Source organism: Ranitomeya variabilis, chromosome 7, assembly GCF_051348905.1.
Source record: "Ranitomeya variabilis isolate aRanVar5 chromosome 7, aRanVar5.hap1, whole genome shotgun sequence".
Classification (NCBI taxonomy): domain Eukaryota; kingdom Metazoa; phylum Chordata; class Amphibia; order Anura; family Dendrobatidae; genus Ranitomeya; species Ranitomeya variabilis.
Genome location: NC_135238.1, coordinates 134,779,893 through 134,805,406, shown reverse-complemented (window position 1 = coordinate 134,805,406; position 25,514 = coordinate 134,779,893).

Here is a 25,514-nt window from a genome sequence, read left to right as displayed (position 1 = left end):
TTTGCTAACTTCTACCGTCGTTTTATCGCTAATTTTTCTAGCGTTGTTAAACCTTTGACGGATATGACCAAGAAAGGTTCTGATGTTGCTAACTGGGCTCCTGCAGCCGTGGAGGCGTTCCAAGAGTTGAAGCGCCGGTTTACTTCGGCGCCTGTTTTGTGCCAGCCTGATGTCTCACTTCCCTTTCAGGTCGAAGTGGATGCTTCTGAGATTGGGGCAGGGGCCGTTTTGTCGCAGAGAGGCCCTGGTTGCTCGGTAATGAGACCATGTGCTTTCTTCTCTAGGAAGTTTTCGCCTGCTGAGCGGAATTATGATGTTGGCAATCGGGAGTTGCTGGCCATGAAGTGGGCATTTGAGGAGTGGCGTCATTGGCTCGAGGGTGCTAAGCATCATGTGGTGGTCTTAAATGATCACAAAAATTTGATGTATCTCGAGTCTGCTAAACGCCTGAATCCTAGACAGGCCCGCTGGTCATTGTTTTTCTCCCGTTTTGACTTTGTGGTCTCATATTTACCAGGTTCAAAGAATGTGAAGGCTGATGCTCTTTCAAGGAGCTTTGTGCCTGACTCTCCTGGAGTCGCAGAACCAGTTGGTATTCTTAAAGAGGGAGTTATCTTGTCGGCCATTTCTCCTGATTTGCGACGTGTGTTGCAGAGATTTCAGGCTGGTAGACCTGACTCTTGTCCACCTGACAGACTGTTTGTTCCTGATAAGTGGACCAGCAGAGTCATTTCCGAGGTCCATTCCTCGGTGTTGGCAGGGCATCCGGGAATTTTTGGCACCAGAGATCTGGTGGCTAGGTCCTTTTGGTGGCCTTCCTTGTCACGAGATGTGCGGTCATTTGTGCAGTCCTGTGGGACTTTTGCTCGAGCTAAGCCTTGCTGTTCTCGTGCCAGTGGGTTGCTCTTGCCCTTGCCTGTCCCGAAGAGGCCTTGGACACACATTTCCATGGATTTCATTTCAGATCTCCCGGTGTCTCAGGGCATGTCTGTCATCTGGGTGGTATGTGATCGCTTTTCTAAAATGGTCCATTTGGTGCCTTTGCCTAAGCTGCCTTCCTCTTCCGATCTGGTTCCTGTGTTCTTTCAGAATGTGGTTCGTTTACACGGCATTCCTGAGAATATTGTGTCTGACAGAGGATCCCAGTTTGTTTCCAGGTTCTGGCGATCCTTTTGTGCTAGGATGGGCATTGATTTGTCGTTTTCGTCTGCCTTTCATCCTCAGACTAATGGACAAACGGAGCGAACTAATCAGACTCTGGAGGCTTATTTGAGGTGTTTTGTTTCGGCAGATCAGGATGATTGGGTGACCTTCTTGCCTTTGGCTGAGTTTGCCCTTAATAATCGGGCTAGTTCCGCTACTTTGGTTTCGCCATTTTTCTGCAACTCTGGTTTCCATCCTCGTTTTTCCTCGGGACATGTGGAGCCTTCTGACTGTCCTGGGGTAGATTCTGTGGTGGATAGGTTGCAGCAGATCTGGAATCATGTGGTGGACAACTTAAAGTTGTCACAGGAGAAGGCTCAGCGTTTTGCCAACCGCCGCCGCGGTGTGGGTCCCCGACTTCGTGTTGGGGATTTGGTATGGCTGTCTTCTCGATTTGTTCCTATGAAGGTCTCCTCTCCTAAATTTAAGCCTCGCTTCATCGGTCCTTACAAGATATTGGAAATCCTTAATCCTGTGTCCTTTCGCTTGGATCTTCCGGTGTCGTTTGCCATTCACAGCGTGTTCCATAGGTCTTTGTTGCGGCGGTACGTTGTACCTGTGGTTCCTTCTGTTGAGCCTCCTGCTCCGGTGTTGGTTGAGGGCGAGTTGGAGTACGTGGTGGAGAAGATCTTGGATTCTCGTCTCTCCAGACGGAGGCTTCAGTATCTGGTCAAGTGGAAGGGCTATGGTCAGGAGGATAATTCCTGGGTGGTTGCTTCTGATGTGCATGCGGCCGATTTAGTTCGTGCCTTTCACGCTGCTCATCCTGATCGCCCTGGTGGTCTTGGTGAGGGTTCGGTGACCCCTCCTTAAGGGGGGGGTACTGTTGTGAATTAGACTTTTTGGCTCCCTCTTGTGGTTACTAGTGATATGACTCTGGGATTGTCTTTCCTCAGTTTGGCACCCACCTGGGTCGTTAGTCCAGGGGTGTTGCTATATAAACTTCCTGGATCCTTAGTCCAGTGCCTGGCATCGTTGTAATCAGATCCTTTCTGTTTGCTCCTGTCTGATGGTCCTGGTTCGTGCATAATTAAGCTAAGTCCTGCTTCTTTGTTTTTTGGTTATTTGCTTTGCTCTTATTTTTGGTCCAGCTTGTACTAAATGTGATTCCTGACTTTGCTGGAAGCTCTAGGGGGCTGGTGTTCTCCCCCCGGGCCGTTAGACGGTTCGGGGGTTCTCGAATATCCAGCGTGGATATTTTGATAGAGTTTTTGCTGACCATATAAGTCATCTTACTATATTCTGCTATTAGCTAGTGGGCCTCTCTTTGCTAAATACCTAGCTCATTCTTACGTTTGTCTTTTCCTCTTACCTCACCGTTATTATTTGTTGGGGGCTTGTATCCAACTTTTGGGGTCTTTTCTCTGGAGGCAAGAAAGGTCTTTCTTTTCCCTTCTAGGGTTAGTTAGTTCTCCGGCTGGCGCGAGACGTCTAGAACCAACGTAGGCACGTTCCCCGGCTGCTGCTATTTGTGGTGCTAGGATTAGATATATGGTCAGCTCAGTTACCACTGCCCTATGAGCTGGTTTTTTGTGTTTGCAGACTTAGTAATTATTTCTGAGACCCTCTGCCATTGGGGTCATAACAGGAGACCTCCAGTATTTAGTTCTGCTCCACCCAGTGGTCTGGGCCTGTGCAATGTGTTAGCTCAGTTAGTGTCTTGCTTCTGAGTTTGCCTGGCCTTGCTCTGAGTTACTCCCTCTCTGGAGGATTCTCTGTGTTATTTCCTTGGTCTTGTTTTCCGCCCACCAGGAGGCAGAATATCCTGGTCCCAGTGTCTTTGTCCTTGTGTCTTGTTCCATTGCCTTGTCTGCACTTAGTCTTACCTCGGTCTCCTAGTCTTTGGCTTCCTTCCCTGTTGTCTTTCCTTGTATTCTCAGTCTGCTTACACTCCGCACTCTTGCAGCTCTGCCTGCTCTGAACCTTTCTGACTTTACCTCTGCTCCTCACTTCTGCGTTTCTGCTCTTTTCTACTCAGCTTATCTTCTGCTGTTGCAGTTATCCCTTGCTGCAGCTTCTCTCCACATTCTTTGTGGCTCTGCTCAGCTTTGCTGCAGAGACCCCTCCCGCAGCTCCTCTCCCCTCCTTGCGGTTCTACCTGGCTCCGCTCCTTGCGGTTCTACCTGGCTCCGCTCCTTGCGGTTCTACCTGGCTCCGCTCCTTGCGGTTCTACTTCTCCTGCACTTGGCTCCGCCGCCAGCTCTTGGCTCCGCCTCCTGCCTGTCTGCACTTGACTCCGCCTCCAGCTCTTGGCTCCGCCTCCTGCGGTTTTGCACTTGGCTCCGCCTCCGGCTCTTGGCTCCACCTCCTGCATTTCTGTTCTTGGCTCTAGCTCCTGTGCTTTCGCTCTGCATCCGCTCTTGCGGTCTTTATCTACTTATTCCTAGGTCCTCGTGTCTGAACAGGTTCTTACCCGTTCTACATACCTGCCTGCAGACCGGTCCCTACCGGTTCTTCCAGTGTACCAGTCTTGTCCACCAGTCCTGCCAGAGAGCCAGCCGTGCCCGCCTGCCGATCAGAGAGCCAGCCGTGCCCGCCTGCCTGACAGTGTTCCTGTTGTACCCGTCTGCCTGCCTATGTGCCAGCCGTGCCCGCTTGCTTGTCTATGTTCCGTTCCCCGGTGGGATCAGCAGCCACAACCAGACTCCACCCTGGAGTGGTACCTGGTAGCTTCCTATTGCACAAGTCTGACCTCACCATCAGAGGCTCCAGCGAACACCTAGGAAGCTACTTAGTTACGCCCCTTCCAGGGAGGTTTGGTCTGTGGTCCAGTGGGGCCACTCCCCCACACGCCCGCGCCAACCAGTCTGGGCGCGAGCATGACAGTTTGCACAGGCCATGGCCTCCGCTGTATCCCATGTCCTACCGCTCGCAGAGCATGGTGAACTTTTTTCCTGCCCGTATGAGCAACCTGAAAAATTTGTTCCACCAAGGGTGGTTCAGATTGAAGAGACCTCTGACCCAATTATTGTCTGTAATGCTCTCTTCAAGCAACTTCAGGCCTATGAGGAGGAGCACTACCCAGCTGACCCACCTAGGTTCTATGGGAATCCTGAAGAATGCCAGGGGTTCCTGAAGCAGTGCTTACGCTACATCCTGCAGAATGCAGCTTGTTTCCCCTCTGACTGGGTCAAGGTGGGTTACATCATGTCCTACCTGGCCGAAGATGCTCTAATATGGATAACTCCCCTCTGGGAAGCAGGGGATCCTATCGTCATGAACCTAGGGGCCTTCTTGGTGGCCTTCCGTAAAGTATTTGACAAGCCTTGTCCTGCTGCTCCTGTTAAGTCTTCCCCATCTAGATCCGAGAGGCGCTCCAGACGGGCGAAACCCGTGAAGAAACCCCCACGTCAAGCCATGACCGTCTGTGACCCTCCAGTTCCTCTACCTGTTAAAGCAGCTACCTGTGTGAAGCCTAAGAAGGTTGATGAGAGTGGGCTGGCAAAGCAGCAGCCTGAAATCAGCCATAAGAAGGGCATACAATGTCGCTGCTGTTGTGAGGAACACCTGGATGGCCTCTGTCCAGGGGATCTTAAGCTCCAAAACCTCGGGCCAGTTGGAGAGGCTGCCCCTGGCGAGAGTACTTCCTCTCCATCTAAGTTAATGACTGTTTCTCTGCCTTCTGGGAGCTTTGGTGTGCCTAAGCCGCCTGTCATACGGAGTCGGTGTATGGTCTCCGTTCTTCAGCTCCAGAACCCAGTGTGGGCGTTGCCTGATAATGGCCGAACCCTGCTAAAGAGCAGTCTAGTCCTGCAAGGACAACTACAGCTCCAAGTTGGAGCCTTATACACGAAGAAGTTTGTTTTCCGTATGCTGTCTGTTATGCCCATGGGTCATTCTAAGCCAAGGACTCTACCACCCGCTCTGGTCAAGAGTTGCAGTAAGGTGCTTCGTTTGAACTTACCCAGTCTTGAGAAGTGTCTGGTTCCCATGCGTCAAAGACACTCAGCAGTGACATCTTCTTCTGCTGGTCTGCTAGTCGTCGAGTCAAGCTGTGCTGACGTCACCGAAGATGGGGAAACGGTGACTATGTCTCCACACATCTCCAGCGACTATACCAGTAAACACTTAGTCGTCGAGTCAAGATGTGCTAATGTCACCGAAGATGGGAAAGCGGTGACTATCTCTCCACACATCTCCAATGACTTTACCTGTATTCCGTTCCTAGGAACATCCCCGCCGCTTGGACGATTTCTTCTGGATAACGGGCAGAAGATGGTTCCTATGTTTATACCTTCTGCGTCCTTGTGGCCGGCTGGTGAAGATTTCAAAACAGAAGTTTGTTCACCTCAATTTTTCTCTGACCCGGTGGAGCTGATGCTCTCCACACTCATCTCTAGTGACTTTTCCTGTGTTCAGTATCCGGGAGCTTCTCTACTACCTGTTGGGCAAAATTTGAATCCTATGAGACAGTTTCCAGTTTCCAAGTGTCTGGCTGGTGAAGATATTAAGACGGCAGCATTCAAGTCCCTGTTACCTATGTACCTGGAGGAGGTGATCTTGCACATTGTGGAAGCTAACCCTGTTGAGTACCAAAATACTTTGTTTTCTGAGATACCTGGTGACCCTCCTGCCGCCTTCTACCCTGAAGATGTCATGTTGGCCTGGACTATGTGTGCTCCCATCCTTCTTCTACAAGTTATTCTGGTGGGCTTGAAGAAGAGGGGCCGTAAAGGGGGGGGTACTGTAACAACTCTGCTGGCATCACGGCATGGCCTCGCATTTCTCACACGATCTTACCCACTGCTCCAGGCCATGATGTGGTTTCTGTTTCTTGCCAGCTCCATGTTCTGTGTCTCTGCTCTCTGCATGCTTCATAGTTCTGTGTATAGAGGGGCGGCGCCTGAACTCTCTGGCTCTTATAGGAATCAGGTGCATCTGTCCAATCCGTTCCTGACCAATTGCCAGGAGACCTACAGTATTTAGTTCTGCTCCACCCAGTGGTCTGGGCCTGTGCAATGTGTTAGCTCAGTTAGTGTCTTGCTTCTGAGTTTGCCTGGCCTTGCTCTGAGTTACTCCCTCTCTGGAGGATTCTCTGTGTTATTTCCTTGGTCTTGTATTCCGCCCACCAGGAGGCAGAATATCCTGGTCCCAGTGTCTTTGTCCTTGTGTCTTGTTCTATTGCCTTGTCTGCACTTAGTCTTACCTCGGTCTCCTAGTCTTTGGCTTCCTTCCCTGTTGTCTTTCCTTGTATTCTCAGTCTGCTTACACTCCGCACTCTTGCAGCTCTGCCTGCTCTGAACCTTTGTGACTTTACCTCTGCTCCTCACTTCTGCGTTTCTGCTCCTTTCTACTCAGCTTATCTTCTACTGTTGCAGTTATCCCTTGCTGCAGCTTCTCTCCACATTCTTTGTGGCTCTGCTCAGCTTTGCTGCAGAGACCCCTCCCGCAGCTCCTCTCCGCTCCTTGCGGTTCTACCTGGCTCCGCTCCTTGCGGTTCTACCTGGCTCCGCTCCTTGCGGTTTTACCTGGCTCCGCTCCTTGCGGTTCTACTTCTCCTGCACTTGGCTCCACCGCCAGCTCTTGGCTCCGCCTCCTGCCTGTCTGCACTTGGCTCCGCCTCCAGCTCTTGGCTCCGCCTCCTGCCTGTCTGCACTTGACTCCGCCTCCAGCTCTTGGCTCCGCCTCCTGCGGGTTTGCACTTGGCTCCGCCTCCTGCTCTTGGCTCCGCCTCCTGCATTTCTGTTCTTGGCTCTAGCTCCTGTGCTTTCGCTCTGCATCCGCTCTTGCGGTCTTTATCTACTTATTCCTAGGTCCTCGTGTCTGAACAGGCTCTTACCCGTTCTACATACCTGCCTGCAGACCGGTCCCTACCGGTTCTTCCAGTGTACCAGTCTTGTCCACCAGTCCTGCCAGAGAGCCAGCCGTGCCCGCCTGCCTATCAGAGAGCCAGCCGTGCCCGCCTGCCTGACAGTGTTCCTGTTGTACCCGTCTGCCTGCCTATGTGCCAGCCGTGCCCGCTTGCTTGTCTATGTTCCGTTCCCTGGTGGGATCAGCAGCCACAACCAGACTCCACCCTGGAGTGGTACCTGGTAGCTTCCTATTGCACAAGTCTGACCTCACCATCAGAGGCTCCAGCGAACACCTAGGAAGCTACTTAGTTACGCCCCTTCCAGGGAGGTTTGGTCTGTGGTCCAGTGGGGCCACTCCCCCGCACGCCCGCGCCAACCAGTCTGGGCGCAAGCATGACATCCTCATAGCGGCATGTTCTGGTACAGACAAATTAAAAAGTCGTCCCTTAGGGAACTTACTACCAGGAATCAAATTTATAGCACAATCACAATCCCTATGAGGAGGTAGGGCACCGGATCTGGGCTCATCAAATACATCCTGGTAGTCCGACAAAAACTCAGGGACCTCAGAAGGAGTGGAAGAAGCAATTGACACCAAAGGAGCATCGCCATGAATCCCCTGGCAACCCCAACTTGACACAGACATAGCTTTCCAATCCAGAACTGGATTATGGGCCTGCAGCCATGGCAGACCCAAAACGACAACATCATGCAAATTATGCAGCACAAGAAAGCGAATCACCTCCTGATGTACAGGAGTCATGCACATGGTCACTTTAGTCCAATACTGAGGCTTATTCTCAGCCAATGGTGTAGCATCAATTCCCCTCAGTGGAATAGGGAATTTTAAAGGCTCCAGGACCAAACCACAGCGCCTGGCAAACGACAAATCCATCAGATTCAGGGCAGCACCTGAATCCACAAAAGCCATAACCGAGTAGGATGACAAAGAACAAATTAAAGTAACAGACAAAATGAATTTAGGCTGTATAGTACCAACGGTGACAGGTTTAGCGATTTTTTTTAAGCGCTTAGAGCATGCTGAGATAACATGAGAAGAATCACCACAGTAAAAGCACAACCCATTTTGACGTCTATGACTTTGCCGCTCAATTCTGGTCACAATTCTGTCACATTGCATAGACTCAGGTCTCTGTTCAGAAAACACCGCCAGATGGTGCGCAGATTTGCGCTCCCGCAAACGCCGATCAATCTGAATGGCCAAAGCCATTGAGTCATTCAGACTAACAGGCGTGGGGAACCCCACCATAACATTCTTAATGGCTTCAGAAAGACCTTCTCTGAAATTTGCAGCCAGGGCACACTCATTCCATTGAGTAAGCACCGACCATTTCCTAAATTTTTGACAATACACCTCTGCTTCATCCTGTCCCTGACAGAGGGCCAGCAAAGCCTTTTCTGCCTGGTTCTCAAGATTAGGTTCCTCATAAAGCAGTCCAAGCACCAGAAAAAATGCATCCACATTCAGCAATGCAGGATCTCCTGGCGCCAGGGAGAAAGCCCAATCCTGAGGGTTGCCACGTAACAAGGAGATAACAATTTTAACTTGCTGAGCGGAATCACCAGAGGAACGAGGTCTCAAGGAAAGAAATAATTTACAATTATTCTTAAAATTCAGAAACCTAGATCTATCTCCAGAAAACAACTCAGGAATAGGTATTTTTGGCTCAGACATAGGACTGTGAACAACAAAATCCTGAATGCTTTGCACCCTTGCAGCAAGATGATCCACACTAGAAGTCAGACTCTGAATATCCATGTCTGCAGCTGAACTCAAAGCCACCCAGAGATTAAGGGGATGAGAGAAGCTGGACAGACTGCAGCAAAGGGAGGAAAAAAAAAATTGCACTCAGGACTTCTCTTATCCCACTTCTGTGATGCATTAAACACTTTTTGGCCTGCTGTACTGTTATGATCCTTAGTGGTTGAGGATCACAGAACTGACGAGCTAAGTAACTGAACATAGAACGAGCTCTAGGGAGGTGGTAACTGGACTGACCGCAATTCTGATCCTAACCGAGCACACTAAAGGTAGCCGGTGAACGTGCCTGAATTCCTAGACATCTCGACGCAGCCTGAGAAACTAGCTACCCCTAGAGAGAAGAAAGTAAGACCTCACTTGCCTCAGAGAAATAACCCCAAAGATATAGAAAGCCCCCAACAAATAATAACGGTGAGGTAAGGGGAAAATACAAACGTAGAAATGAAACAGATTCAGCAAATGAGGCCCGCTAATACTAGATAGCAGAAAACAGATAGGAAACTGTGCGGTCAGTAGAAAACCCTATACAAAATATCCACGCTGAGAATTCAAGAACCCCCACACCAACTAACGGTGTGAGGGGAGAAACTCAGCCCCCTAGAGCTATCAGCAAGCGAGGAAATCACATATTAGCAAGCTGGACTAGGACTGATAATAAACCAGGAAACATATTGAACACTGATGATCAAAAAATGAACAAACAGAAACTTAGCTTCTCTTGGAGAGACTGATAACGAAGGTAGTCAGGAGAGATCAAAATAGCACTGAATACATTGACAGCAGGCAACAACTGAAAGTCCAGGTGAGCTAAATAGGAAACCAACCAGCAGATAACAAGACAGCTGATCACAGCCACAGACCTGCAGAATGACAAAAAGAGCCACCAGAGGGAGCCCAAAGATAGCACTCACACAGTACCACTTGTGACCACAAGAGGGAGCCCAAAAACAGAGTTCACAACACAACCCGTACTATCCGTCGGCGTCTGAATGAAAAGGGACTGTATGGTAGGAGACCCAGGAAGACCCCACTTCTTACCCCGAGACATAAAAAAGCCAGGCTGGAGTTTGCCAAAACTTACCTGAAAAAGCCTAAAACGTTTTGGAAGAATGTTCTCTGGTCAGATGAGACAAAAGTAGAGCTTTTTGGGCAAAGGCATCAACAGAGTTTACAGGAGAAAAAAAGAGGCATTCAAAGAAAATAACACGGTCCCTACAGTCAAACATGGCGGAGTTTCCCTGATGTTTTGGGGTTGCTTTGCTGCCTCTGGCACTGGACTGCTTGACCGTGTGCATGGCATTATGAAGTCTGAAGACTCCCAACAAATTGTGCAGCATAATGTAGGGCCCAGTGTGAGAAAGCTGGTTCTCCCTCAGAGGTTATGGGTCTTCCAGCAGGTTAATGACCCAAAACACACTTCAAAAAGCACTAGAAAATGGTTTGAGAGAAAGCACTGGAGACTTATAAGGTGGCCAGCAATGAGTCCAGACCTGAATCCCATAGAACACCTGTGGAGAGATCTAAAAATGGCAGTTTGGAGAAGGCACCCTTCAAATATCAGGAACCTGGAGCAGTTTGCCAAAGAAGAATGGTCTAAAATTCCAGCAGAGCATTGTTAGAAACTCATTGATGGTTACCGGAAGCGGTTGGTCCCAGTTATTTTGGCTAAAGGTCGTGCAAACAAGTATTAGGCTGAGGGTGCCAATACTTTTGTCTGGCCCATTTTTGGAGTTTTGTGTGAAATGATCAATGTTTTGCTTTTTGCTTCATTCTCTTTTGTGTTTTTTCATTTAAGACAAATTAAATGAAGATAATGATACCAAAGAATTTGTGATTGCAATCATTTTCAGGAAGAAACTGAGTATTATTTGACAGAATTACAGAATTGCAGGGGTGTCAATACTTTTGGCCACAACTGTAGCTCTCACTGCCTACCTCCAATAGCTTCATTACTGTCTGCTGCTGCTTATTTAACATATATCTAGCTGCAGTTTTCTGTGGCTTTTTTTTCTTCACCTGATACCTGCTCTTTTTATTTTAAAGCAATCCATAGCCCCCTTATTTTAATATGTATTTGCTTGTTCACGCTGCCTACTACAGCCAGGTTATTGAAATCTAAGAACGTGCAAATCTACCTTTTTTTTGTCCCAGACACCAGATGTGAGTGCGCCAAAAAATCTTTTTTTTTTTTTTCTTTGTCATAGCCAACTTGTTGACACAATTTAGTTGTGCCCAAAAAAATCAAGGCCACATTTACATCAGTCTGTTATCTGAGGCTGACGGGTTGGTGTATCGATGGTGGAAAAATCGAAGCTTCGCAGGCATAAGTTTCATAGTTCTGTCTGCTAGCATTGTTGTACTCATTTTAAATTTTATGCCAAATTTCACATACAGGAGAAAAAAAAAATCAGACAATCTGTTATTGTGGCTGCAGCCTGGTGTATCAATGGTGGAAAAATCACTTCGCAGGCATAAGTTTCATAGTTCTGTCTGCTAGCCTTGTTCCAATTTTTTTTTTTTTTATTTTCCGAAAAGCAAAAAGAGGACTGTGTTGGCTTCCTCCACTACGCCACCAACGCTTGCCCCTTACCTGCACATACAACTGAGAAGGACGTTATTCCTTTATCCACTGGCAGCATACCCTATTGTACAGAGAGGTCACCTCTACAACTATTTGCCAGGACTTGTCTGGTCCCCTGCATATATAAGTGACACAGCATTATACCTTCATGTTCCCTCTGGGACACTGCAGAATACACAGGACGGACATAGCCTGAAATTATCATTTACTGTGTCCACAGGACAGTTACAAGTCTCGTTCCAGCCACAGATACGGCTTTTGTGCATGGGCTTATGTTCTTTAGCACTCCTGCTAGGTTATGCCTCTTCATCACCTTATCTGACTCACCAAACGTAAAGGGTCCTTTCTTTGTATGCAACACAGTTCTAACAGGCGATTTTGTGAACAAGGCCACGGGTTGGCCGAAACGTCAACTCGCCAAGTACTTCTTTCCACTGATTCAAATTTAATAAACCTTTTGAATAATGCATCTGAAAACCATACGAGTGCAGTGATTTTTTTGGACTTTGTGCATGTGAAGATGCCTCTAGCCCTGCACCTGTTGTTGCCCACAGTCAAGCAGCACCATCATCAAGCCCGTCCACGTCCTTGTCCCAGCACAACCTTCAGTTGTCTATACCCCAGTCTTTGGAACGAAAATACCCAGCCAACGCCCCACAGGCCACAGTCCTAAATTCTAACATTTCTCTTCTGCTTGCACTCGAAATGTTGCTTTTTAGGCTCATTGAGATGGAAGCTTTCCACAACATGATGGCAGCAGCTGTCCCACCTATGCAAATCTGCTCCTGGGCTAATGGGAGGAAACAATGATCTTTGGTGAAAGAGGCCCCCAGAGTTGTGAAAAAGTGGATATGTGGGCTCAATATTTGGATGATATTTTTGTGATCTGGAGAGGTACCCCGCAGGAGTTTTGTGCGTTTGCAGAGGAGATTAATCATAATCCAATTGGTTTAACCTTTACAAAGGAGTGGAGTTTTACAAACTTATCCTTTTTGGATGTAATGATTAAGAAATCAAAGAATGGGGTTTTGGAAACCTGTACCTATAGAAAACCCACAGCGACAAATGCTCTACTCCATTGGAATAGTAATCACCCTGCCCCACTGAGAAGGGGGATCCCAAGAGGCCAATTCCTACGGATTCGTAGGTATTGTCCTCTTGTGATCCCCCTTCTCAGTTCCGATAAAATTACCTTTAAAGAGCAATCGGGTGATTTGGAAAGGAGATTCCTTGAGAGGGGGTACCCTAGGAGGGTCCTGCAAAAAGCTTATCAAAATAGTAAGACAAGGGATAGAAGTGATCTATGAAACCCTCAAAAAGAAAGAACGGCGGAACAGGATGTCGTAAGACTTATAACTACATAAAATAATGGAACTGATAAAATCAGAAATATTTTTGAAAAACATTGGCCTATTCTGGAGATGGACGAGGAGGTAAAACCTTTTTTTGGTTCCACACATTACACATAGGAGGGGCCACTCATTGCGGGATAGATTAGTACACAGCCATTTTGTAAGACAAAAAACAGAGACATGGTTAAAATCAAATGTTAAGGGCTGCTTTAGCTGTGGGAATTGCATAGTATGCCCATCTATTCAGAAATGTAAAACATTTGGGGGAACTAATACTGATCAGACCTTCATCATTAGAGACTTTATAAATTGGCGCACAGAGGGAGTAATTTATAAAGGGAATTGCCAATGTGGATTGGAATACATTAAGAAGACAAAAAGAGAATTCCGACAGAGAATAGGTGAACACCTTGGGGACATTGAACATAAGAGGGATACCCCTATTGCCAGGCATATAAATGAGGTCCATGATGGTAATAAAACAGCTATAAAATTTATAGGCATTGAAAAAGTAGGGAAACCTTTGAGAGGAGGCGACTGGGATCGTCTCATTCTGCAAAAAGAAGCAAGATGGATTTACCATTTGAATACAGTCGCCCCAATTGGACTTAATGAGCAGCTAACCTTTGGCTGCTTTATATAGAATGTACTCATTTTTGTACCAGAATTTTCTGCCAAAATACCTTTTGCACCACAAAATATTTGATATTCAAAAATCCTCCCTACCCCTTTAAATAAAGGGACATCTACACGGAATGATCTCCTCTACTATAATTTATTATTTTATTGTAATATATCTGATGCTAATTGATTAAAATAACTTACTCTGAAGTATGGGGATGTATTTTAAAAATATCTCTACTCAGTATTTTACCCCTAAAGTGAAAAGGAGGATATAAATAACCAATATGATATGATAAATATGATAAATATGATAAATAACTAAAATGCCCCCTATATTTTTGTTTTGTATAGGCCCCTGAAATGGTGGAAATATAAACGGAATACTGAGAGATAAAGCGATCTGTAAATTGAACGTGAGGAACATGATGTAAATATAGGTGGAGCGCATGTGATCGGGTGGGGGACATGCGCTCCACGGAACGGAAATGAGGTGGAGGAATTTCTCGTGCGATCCGGAGGATGTATGCTCCAGGGACCGGAAGTGAGGTATATGGAACACTTTTGTGTTCCAGCAACTCCGAAAGGCTGTACGCTCCGAAAACCGGAAGTGAGGTAAATGGAACGCTCTTGCGTTCCAACAACCCAGAAATGAATGCCGAGATGCAGGAAAGTTCACTACACATAGATCGCTAGCTTTGCATTGAAAGAGATCGAATCTAGAGATTAAAAATAGGTGAGAGATGCAAATAGGATTAATTAGATCTGAATGTATATACCCCTTTCTAAAAGAACAATGAATGGGACTATGTGTTTACAATTTTATGAAGTCTCTGGGACAGGTGCCCTGAGTATTTACTGATGATACATTTACTTAAGAGGGGTGGTAGGGAATACTGGCTCCACTGCCTCTTTTCTCCCCTGACTGAAGGGAGATGCTGCCCAAATGCTTCTGATAAGTAATAAGGTGCCAATCCCCTGATGAATCACATGGTTGAAGAAACGTGTCTGAAGGCGCAGAGGGCCAGTCCAGGGCTGGCTAGATATAGGGCTAGCTGTGGACTGCCCTTGTAAGGGCGGGAGTCATTGGGATACAAGGGTCAGACAAATTTAGGGACGGACAGAGACTGTATTTGGACCCAGACTCCGAATTTTGCGTTAAAAAGGAAAAAAGAAAAAGCTGCATATGGTGAGACCGTTCTTTTTTCTTTTCCATACTACGTATGAAATAATATGTGGCAGACTTTTTTTTCTGATATAAGGATATCTGTCAACATTATAGATAGGAAATAACACAAGTGGAACTCCTTGAGGTGGGGCTCTGGGTTCTATTTTTGATTCACGGTATATATCTGAGGTAAATACATTTACTCTTTATCTCTGACAGAGAATAGGGATTTGTACTCTATTCCCCTAGAAAGGGGTTTGAGACATTTAAATGGATAAATGTGATTTTTTGCTAATATTTTTGACACTGCTAGAGCCACACTACAAGGGAACTTTCAATCTCTTCTGCGAGAGGCAGAGAAGTGTACTAAAATGTTGCAGAACCAGAGGACCTTGTAGTGGAGTTACTTAGAAAATTCCCATGTGAGAACGCTGGCAGCAGACGTCAGAGTTTGTTGTACAACCAAAGAGTCCAAACGAGAGAAACAGAAGTACAATTCAGCTCAGGCAGGGAACAATGGCAAAATTCTTGGACAGTTTTCTCAGAACCTCCCATCGTGCCGGTACAGAGGCAAGGGGTGCTGTCACAAGAAGTGCAATGTTTGAGACGATGCTGAGGGAGTACCTTGCAGATCGTACAAATGTCTTCCGGGATTCTTCTGTGCCTTTTAATTATTGGGTATCTAAGCTGGACATGTTATATGAACTCGCTCTCTACGCCTTGGAGGTTCTGGTCTGCCCTGATGCTAGCGTTCTGTCAGAGCGGGTTTTTAGTGCTGCTGGTGAAATTATAACAGATAAACGCATCCGCCTGTCAACTGAAAATGCCGACAGGCTGACTTTTATAAAAATGAACAAGGGCTAGATTAGGAAAGACTTCTGTACACCACCAAGTGAAAACAGCAAAACATAACCTCTAATACATTCTCTCTTTTGGGGAGGTGTATTCTCATGCACCTCTTCACAACACACATGGGTATACGCTTCCAGATTTGGTCTGTTTGTTATTATCCTCCTCCTTATCCTCATCCTCATCATCCACAACGAGTAGAACACCTGGGTGAACTTATTCCGTGATGCCAAAGTCACAATTTTTTTTTTTGTGCAAGGGTGTTTTTATGATGCCCGTTACTAATTGGAAACCAAAACAAATGTTACTCCTATAGGGGGGAAATGTCATAAAAAAGAGATGTATGTCTATTATTCCATTTATTCTAAGATGTTCCATTTTCCCTATCTCTGGACAGTCCTCTAATGAGGTAGTGTATACCTCTACAATAGAAAATTATTCAAAGACTTTTATATTATATTTTTATTTATAGCCCTGTCTCTGAGCTGTTGCTAGGGACAACATATCTTGTTGGGCACATCCTGGCTTCAAATCTATGAACCTGTTCTTGCCCCTTCCTTTTCTTATTTACTTTGATCGGTGGATTCACATTTTTTATTTATTTGTTTGATTTCATTATGATTTGTCTTTATTTCTACTCATTCTCCACCACTAGATCAACAGGCTTGGCGTCTTCTGTGCCGCTACAGGCAGTCCATTTTTTGGCAAAGGTGTCTATGATGCTCATAGTATATTTTTAAAAAATGTATCCCCCTTGGGGAAATGTTTGTCAGCCCATGCTACTGCCTCACCAACATCGGAACTCCTGCAACCCTCAACCTACTGTTTCCTTCCCCATAATCCTGTAGAATGTAAGCCCGCAAGAGCAGGGTCCTCGCCCCTCTGTATCAGTCTGTCATTGTTAGTTTGTTTACTGTAAGTGATATCTGTAACTTATATGTAACCCATTCTCATGTACAGCACCATGGAATCAATGGTGCTATATACATAAATTATAATAATAATAATAATAATAATAATTACAAGTCTAGGAGACACATTCCTTAACATTGGGCCTAGTTTTTAATGAGGCCTTCAGCAATGTCTCCTCATTTTCCACCACTAGATCACCAGTCTTAACATCTTCTGTGCTGCTACAGACAGTCTATTTTGTGGCAAGGGTGTCTATGATGCCCATAGTATATATTTAAAAAATTTACCGCCCTTGGGGAAATATTTGTCAGCCCTAAGTGTATGGGCATTACAAGTCTAGGAGACCCACTCCTTTAAATTGGGAATAGGTTTTTAATGAGGCCTTCAGCAATGTCTCCTCATCCTCCACCACTAGATCACCAGGCTTAACGTCTTCTGTGCTGCTACAGACAGCCAATTTTTTGGCAAGGGTGTCTATGATGTCCATAATATATATTTTTTTTAATTTACCCCCCTTGGGGAAATGTTTGTCAGCCCATACACTTAGTGTATGGGTATTAGAAGTCTAGGAGACCCCTCTCCTTTACATTGGGCCTAGTTTTTAATGAGGCCTTCAGGAATATCTCCTCATTCTCCACCGCTAGATCACCAGGCTTAACGTCTTCTGTGCCACTACAGGCAGTCCATGTTTTGGCAAGGGTGTCTATGATGCCCACAGTATATTTTTTAAAAATGTATCCCCCTTGGGGAAATGTTTGTCAGCCCATGCACTGCATAGGAGACACAGTACTTTACATTGGGCCTAGTTTTTAATGAGGCCTTAAGCAATGTCTCCTCATTCTCCATCACTAGATCACCAGGCTTAACGTCTTCTGTGCTGCTACACGCAGTCCAAATTTTTGCAACGGTGTTTATGATGCCCATATTATATTTTAAAAAAATGTACCCCCCATGGGGAAATGCTTGTTAGTTACAAGTCTAGGAGACCTGCTCCTTTAAATTGGGAATAGTTTTTAATGAGGCCTTCCTCCACCTCTCATGATTTTCCACTACTAGATCACCAGGGATGACGTGTTCCGTGCTGCTACAGACAGTCAATTTTTTGGCAAGGGTGTCTATGATCCCCATGAAATATTTTTTTTAAATTTACCTCCCATGGGCAAATGCTTGTCAGGCCATGCACTCCATTACAAGTCTCAGAGACCCACACCCCAACATTGGGCCTACTTCTTAACTCGATTTCCTGCAATGTCTCTTCCTTACCTGCCACTAGATGACCAGGGTGAACGTGCTCTGTACTGTTATAGGCTGGTGAATTTTGGGCAAGGGGGCTGTGATGGCACTAGTTTATTTATTAAAAAAGGTATCCCCCATTGGGGAATTGTTTGTCAGCTCATGCACTCCATTACAAGTCTCAGAGACCCACATCCCTACATTGGGCCTACTTTTTAACTCAGTTTCCTGCAATGTCTCTTCCTTATCTCCGACTACATGACCTGGGTGAACGTGTTATGTACTGTTATAGGCCACTGAATTTTGGGCAAGGGGGGCTGTGATGGCAATAATATATTTTTAAAAAAGGTACCCCCCATATGTGAAACCACATCCTTGTTAGCAAAGACTTCATAACATTTGTGTACCTTAAAGAGCTCACTTGAAAAGCTCCTTTTTGTGTTGCCTGGTTGCTCACATTGGACACAATACACTTCATATAAATTTGATAAAGCAATGCTGTTAGTTTGGCTCAGTAGTTCATTACAAATATTTCTTTGTCCACCATATTAGTTTCTCTCCTTGAGAGCCATAACTTTGGCTGCATCAAATGGTAAGAGTTCAATACAAAAAAGTGATGGGTGAATGCTTGTAGATGCAGAGGACTTAATCAATTTTGGCTGAGATAACTTGTATGAGGGAGATTGCATGTTCCTTCTTTCTTTCTAGGATAATAAACAGGAATAATAATAAATGTTCTTTTTATCTGTAAAGTAATTATTTGAAAGGATGTCAGATCATCTATTGTGTCTCCAATATTTACTACACAGCCAAATGGAACAGTTATGGAAAATTGAGCATGGTCACAGTTATGTTTTAGAACATCTTCACATTCTTGCAGTTCTCACTTTTATTTCCAAAATACATAGTAGCAGCTATTTTTAACATTCCTTACCTATAGATACTGGTCAAGAAGATTGCCATGATTATCCAGAGTACTCAATGGGTTAAGCTTAAGCTTTTCTAGAAAGGCTGAATATAGATATGATTGCTGTTAATAGTGTAGTGCGAATATACAAATGGCGATTTCGAATCCAGATTGAAATATACCGAATGCATTAAGAAAATTAGTTAGCTGCATTTCTTGCAAAACATTTACAGATGTGACAGGCAATGCTCATAGTGACAAAATCTTGAGAAATGTTTCTTCATTCACTTCACAAACAGTTCTAAGCTTCTATATGTCTGTTGTTTGTCATTGTAAAACATTAAGGTTTACTGAACCTCTGCCTGTTGGGGTTTTATCTAAATCCTTGTGGCTTTTATATTTTAAGGGTTTATGGCCCCTCATCTGATGACTCCATGATATCTCAATTTCATCTGTCCATGAAAGCTGGCCACTTGAAGGGCTGGGTAAAACTAGAGTTACTACACAGTGTAAATCACTATATAAGACCAGAGAAATATGACTAAGACAGATGCAAAAACTGCCGTACCTGTACATGCACAGTGTGCTTATACCTGCATAACTGGGGATGCCCATGCAGTGTTGTGAATCTCCCAGGGGTTCTCTGTCTTGGTGTTGCTTCTCTGATATTCCAGACGGATGATGTGTAAAAGCCTCTTGGTGATGATGTAAGTATACTGTTTGTAGTTTATCTTTATATATATATATATATATATATATATATATATATATATATATACTTAATCATTATATGTATTGTAGCGTGGCTAAAGGTTGTATAGTCGACAGGAGATATGTGTCACATAGGTGGCTTGTCGCTGTGATATAACCATGCCTATCTATATGTATTTCAGGACCTGTGGTGATGTCATAACCACATGTCTAATCATGTGATGGGTTCCTGGGTGTGGTTAGACCTATAAAAGAAAAGCTAATGCTTAACACAGGAGATGTGTGTGTGGAGGTGAAGGCCTCCAGAGTGTGTTAAGGCTCCAGGACTGAGCCTGAAGGACTGGACACTTGTACTTTCTTTTCCTGAGCTAAAGGCTATTTGTTTTCTGTTATTTACTATGTGGTTTACGGAGCAATAAACCCTGTGAACTTTTAATGGAACGTGCCTCCTGAGTGTCAGCCATCGCACCTGAGCGAGTGAAACCCCTACAATTGGTGGAGACGTGCGGGCAGCGTTCCCAGCAGAGACGTAAGTCTATTGAATGTCCTGGGTCAAGTCTGTTGCAAGCCACAAGCATTGTTGGGGAAAATGGAGGACCTTCTGAAACACTTTGTCCAGTCACAGTCACAGTAGCAAGAGACCAACAGGCTGTTGATGCAGCAGATACAACAGAGCCAGCTGGAGCAATGGCAGCAGATACAACAGTACCAGCAGGAGCAATGGCAGCAGATGCAGCTTCTGGCAACCGCCATCCAGGGCAGGACGAGCGCCCCAACTCCAGGTCTGGCTGATGACACCCACGTCCAGAAGATGGTAAGACGTGCATTGCAGAAAATGACCCCTGGGGATGATGTTGAGGCCTTCCTGGCAGTGTTTGAGAGGGTTGCTGAGAGGGAAAAATTTCCGCCACAGCTGTGGGCAGAGGTACTGGTGCCATACCTGACGGGAGAACCTCAGAAGGAGTACTATGACTTGACCTTGCAGGATGCCAAGGAGTATCACAAATTGAAAGCCGAGATTATCGCACGTTTGGGGGTGACACTGACTGTTAGGGCACAGCGAATTCACTGCTGGGCCTATCACTGGGAAAAACCGCCTCACTCCCAAATGTTTGATCTGTTGCACCTGGTCCAGAAATGGCTGCAGCCAGAGTCCTCTACACCTGCACAGATGGTAGAACGAGTGATGATGGATCGGTTTGTGCATTCCCTCCCAAGGCCCATACAGACTTGGGTTGCTCAGGGTGATCCCCAGAATGCCGATGAACTGATCGGACTGGTCAAGAGGTACCAAGGGATGGAAGGCTCCTTCGGGAGGCAGCCCATGCCGTACTGGGGGTCCCAGAAAGATGCTGAGTTTCAAAAAGGGGTGGGGCTTCCAAGGTCACAAAGGGCGGGGGACGTGGTGCCTAAGGTCCCTACGGGTGATATTATTTGCTGGAGGTGCCATGTGCCAGGACATATAGCTGCCCGTTGTTCCCAGACGCCGTAGTTCATACTATGCATATCCAGCCTGCAGTGAAAAATCTCCGCCCAACGAGGGGCCTCAAGCGTGTCCCATAAAGGTGAACGGTCGAGCAGTAACAGCGCTGTTAGACTCAGGGAGCTTAGTGACCCTGGTGAGGGACACTTTTCCTCTCCACCTGCTCCCGGAAAAAAGAAGGTCAGCGTGCGGTGCATACATGATGATGCAACAACTACCCTACGGCCAGGGTGGATATTGAAATGGCATGTGGCACTGAGTCCCATGAAGTCGGCGTTGTTCGGGACTTGTTGCACCCTATAATTATTGGCCAGGATTTCTGTTTGTTTTGGGATTTGTGGGGAAAGGGTTCTGAGGTCGCTAGCAAGAGTAGGGAACCAATGAACCCTAAAAAGGTATCGCCACACCTCGAGACAGACAGGTTTCCTTTTTGTGTCCTGGTTGGGGATGAGGAGGAAATGTCCCCTGCATCTGACATTCTGGAGTTAGAGGTAACCGGTGAAAATTTTTGGGACTGCCCAACATAGGGACCCCACTCTGAGGGAAGCCTTTAATAATGTCACAGTTATTAATGGGGTTGTACAGGAGCCGGGGGCAGACACAAGATTTCCCTATTTTCTGATGAGTGGGGAGTTGTTGTACCAGGTCATGAAAATAAGGGAGGAGTTGGTAGAGCAGTTGGTAGTGCCGGGTCCATATAGATGGAAGGTGTTGGATATGGCCCATTCACACATCTTGGGTGGACACCTAGGGGTGGAAAAAATGCAGGAACGGGTTGTGCAGAGGTTGTATTGGCCTGGGTGTCACCGGGAAATAGTGAACTATTGCAGGTCCTGCCTACATGTCAGCTAACTGCACCCACTCCTCATTTCTGGAGACCCTTGTGCCATTGCCCATTATTGAGGTGCCATTCGAGAGAATTGCCATGGACTTGGTCGGTCCCTTAGTTAAATCAGTCCGGAGCCATCACTATATATTAGTCATCCTGGACTATGCTACACGCTATCCTGAGGCAATTCTCCTGAGAAATTCTTCCTCGAAGAGTATAGCCCGCGAGTTGGTCCATGTGTTTTCCCGGACAGGTCTGCCGAAGGAGATCCTGACTGACCAGGGGACACCTTTCATGAGCAATGTGATGAGGGAGTTATGCAAAGTCCTGAAAATCTCCCAGATGAGGACCTCGGTGTACCATCCCCAGTCAGATGGCCTTGTTGAGAGATTTAACAAGACACTGAAGAGCATGCTGAGAAAAGCTATAGAGAAAGACGGTAGAGACTGGGACTGTCTCTTACCATATCTGATGTTTTCCATTCGTGAAGTTCCACAGGCCTCCACAGGGTTCTCACAGTTTGAGCTTCTATATGGCCGACATCCGCGAGGTCTCCTGGATATAGCCAAGGAAACCTGGGAAGCCGAAGTCACACCCCGCAGAAGCGTCATTGAGCACGTGGCCCTGATGCAGCAGAGGATTGCAAAGGTGATACCTGTCATGAAAGAACACCTGCTCCAGTCACAAGAAGCTCAGGCCAGGGTCTACAACCGGTCTGCAAGAGTTAGGCAGTTCAATCTGGGAGACCGAGTTCTTGTGTTAGTTCCGACGGTGGAGAGAAAGTTCTTGGCCAAATGGCAAGGGCCATATGAGGTCGTCGAGAAGCTTGGTGAGGTAAACTATAAAATTTACCAACCAGGAAGACGGAAAGCAATCCAAGTCTACCATGTCAACCTCATCAAGCTATGGCAAGATAGAGAGCCGGCAGTAACTCCATTTTTGCTAAGCAATCCAGAAGGTGAGGTTGGAGGGGTTACTATAGCGGAGATGCTATCGAAGGCCCAGAAACAGCAGTGCCAGGAGTTACTCCAGAACAGGGACCTGTTTTCAAAGTTGCCAGGATACACGAAGGTCATAGAGCGCGAGGTCCTGACAGAGCCGCATGTGCGGGTGAACGTGAAGCCCTACGAATTCCTGTGGCTCGTCGAGAAGTAATCTCCAAGTAGGTGGAGCGTATGTTGAAGCTTGGAGTCATTGAGGAATCCAAGAGTGGTTGGTCGAGCCCAATTGTCCTGGTCCCAAAACCTGATGGGGAGTGGAGATTTTGCAACGACTATCGAAAGTTGAATGAGGTCTCCAAGTTCGATGCATATCCCATGCCCCGCGTTGATGAGCTCATCGAAAGACTTGGGCCCGCCAGGTATATAACCACCTTGGATTTTATGAAGGGGTATTGGCAGATCCCCATGGCACAGGAAGCCAAGGAGAAAGAGGGCGTTTTCTACACCAGATGGATGCTTCCAGTATGTCCGGATGCCGTTTGGCCTACAGGGAGCTCCGGCGACCTTCCAGAGGGCTATGGATAGAATCCTTGCACCCCATAAGCCATACGCTGCTGCGCACCTGGATGATATCGTCATCTTTAGCCCGGACTGGGAGAGTCATCTGGAAAAAGTCCAAGTGGTGTTTGATGCTCTAATGGAGGCAGGGTTTACAATAAACCTGAAGAAGTGTGCCTTGGGTAAGGAAGAAGCTAAGTACCTAGGATATGTAGTGGGCCGTGGAGAAATAAAACCCCAAATCAGTAAAGTGGAGGCAATTCAAACATGGCCAAAACCACTTTCCAAAAAGCAAGTTAAAGCCTTTCTGGTGATCGTGGGATATTACAGAAGGTTCATCCCAAACTTCGCCACGGTGGCTGAGCCTCCGACTGATCTGCTAAAGGGGACAAAATCAGTAATGGTTAAATGGTCCAAAGAGACAGAGTCAGCCTTCCAAGAAATGAAAGAAGCTCTGTGTAAGCAACCCGTTCTGATGGCCACAAACTTTAAGAAAGAGTTTATTCTTCAAACAGATGCCTCAGATGTTGGGGTAGGAGCAGTCCTTTCCCAAGAGCTACATGGGGAGGAGCATCCTGTTCTCTATCTGAGTAGGAAACTGTCCTCGTCTGAAAAGAATTACTCAGTTGTAGAGAAGGAGTGTTTGGCCATAAAGTGGGTGGTGGACACGTTACGATACTATCTGCTGGGACGTAAATTTAGACTGATATCCGACCATGCCCCACTTAGATGGATGAGGGAAATGAAGGGTAGAAATGCTAGGGTCACTCATTGGTTCTTAGCCCTGCAGGACTTCAGTTTCCATGTGGAACATGGATAGGGCTGATGCCCTATCAAGAATCCCTTGTCTAGTGGGGGAAAGTGCCAAGCCCCACGGCTTTAGGCAGAGGGGGAAGTATGTAGCGTGGCTAAAGGTTGTATAGTCGACGGGAGATATGTGTCACATAGGTGGCTTGTCGTTGTGATATAACCATGCCTATCTATATGTGTTTCAGGACCTGTGGTGATGTCATAACCACATGTCTAATCATGTGATGGGTTCCTGGGTGTGGTTAGACCTATAAAAGAAAGGCTAATGCTTAACACAGGAGATGTGTGTGTGGAGGTGAAGGCCTCCAGAGTGTGTTAAGGCTCCAGGACTGAGCCTGAAGGACTGGACACTTGTACTTTCTTTTCCTGAGCTAAAGGCTATTTGTTTTCTGTTATTTACTATGTGGTTTATGGAGCAATAAACCCTGTGAACTTTTAATGGAACGTGCCTCCTGAGTGTTAGTCGTCGCACCTGAGTGAAACCCTTACAGTATTTAATCCTTATATGTACTTAACTTTTGTATGTTAACATATACAAAAGTGTACGTACTAATACTATTCAATCGTACTATTATTGAATTTTGTACTTTGAAATAAAATTGCGTTATATTGCAAGTATTAGCCTTCTTTAAAGCCATATCTGAACCTTAGTGTTAAAAACTTGGCAAATAAAATTGCCAAATTCTCCTGTAAATAATTCTGCAAGGAGGGAACCATCATACCATTAAAAAAATACAAAAAGTTGATCGTCCTTCAATGTAGTGCATCCTGCTCTCAACATATTGTCAGGATTCTATTACCATTTGAAAACCAAGAAAGGGTTTGACAGCTTGAGGTTTCATGGTACACAATTTTTTATTTTTTTCAAACTAAAAGTCTCCTGTCTCCAATCACGTCATTCAGACTGCATTGTTGGGTATTCTCAAAAGCTTAACTGAAAACAGACATAATTAGTAAATGTTATAGTCTTGCAAGGATTTAAAGTAATCTGTTTAACTCGCTTTTGGTGATATTTTTATCAGCCACAACTCTGAAGTGTTAGCAAGTTTTGGTGGAAGAGATACAGATTCTTTCCTTTTTTTTTCTTGCAGTCAGTTCTCCTTCACTTGTGTTATTTTATATGTGATTTTTTATTTGAACATTGAGAAAAGGATTTGGTAGGGGAAGAACACACTTTTCTGACATTTGAAAATAATCTTTTGGAACCATGCCTTGTTTAACTTCCACCATCTTGCAATGTATGATCTCTGGAAAAATAGCAAAAAAGGCAGAGATGCTTACCTGCCTAGGCCTCCAAACAAATGCACTCAGGATGCAGTGGACCCATGTGGTTAAGATGGCAGCAACACAGGTGCAGAAATACCGATGAGGCAGCCACTCACAGCCTACCAAATGAATGGAGGAGGTGACTGCTTGGCACATGACTGCACATAAGAGACTTGTATGTGGCGCTGTTCACACAATGGGAATGCACAGCATCCAGGTTACCAGCCTATTAGTGACACCCTTCTATTAGCTCAGGCGGGCTGCCCAGCGCTATTAAGATGCATCCCATGTGATCAGACACCACAGTTTACAAGACAGAATGGGCTTGTAGGACTCGTAAGCGTGGGGACCCATGACGTGGGTTACGAGCTTGCGTATTTTGGCCAAAATATAAACTTAATACCTCACATATTTTTATATGTGTTTTTTGCATTTTTTCGGGGTGCAGTTGGGCCCATTCTCTCTTGTAAACTGTGGTGGCGGCTCCCAAATACAATGTACACAACAAAATGGAG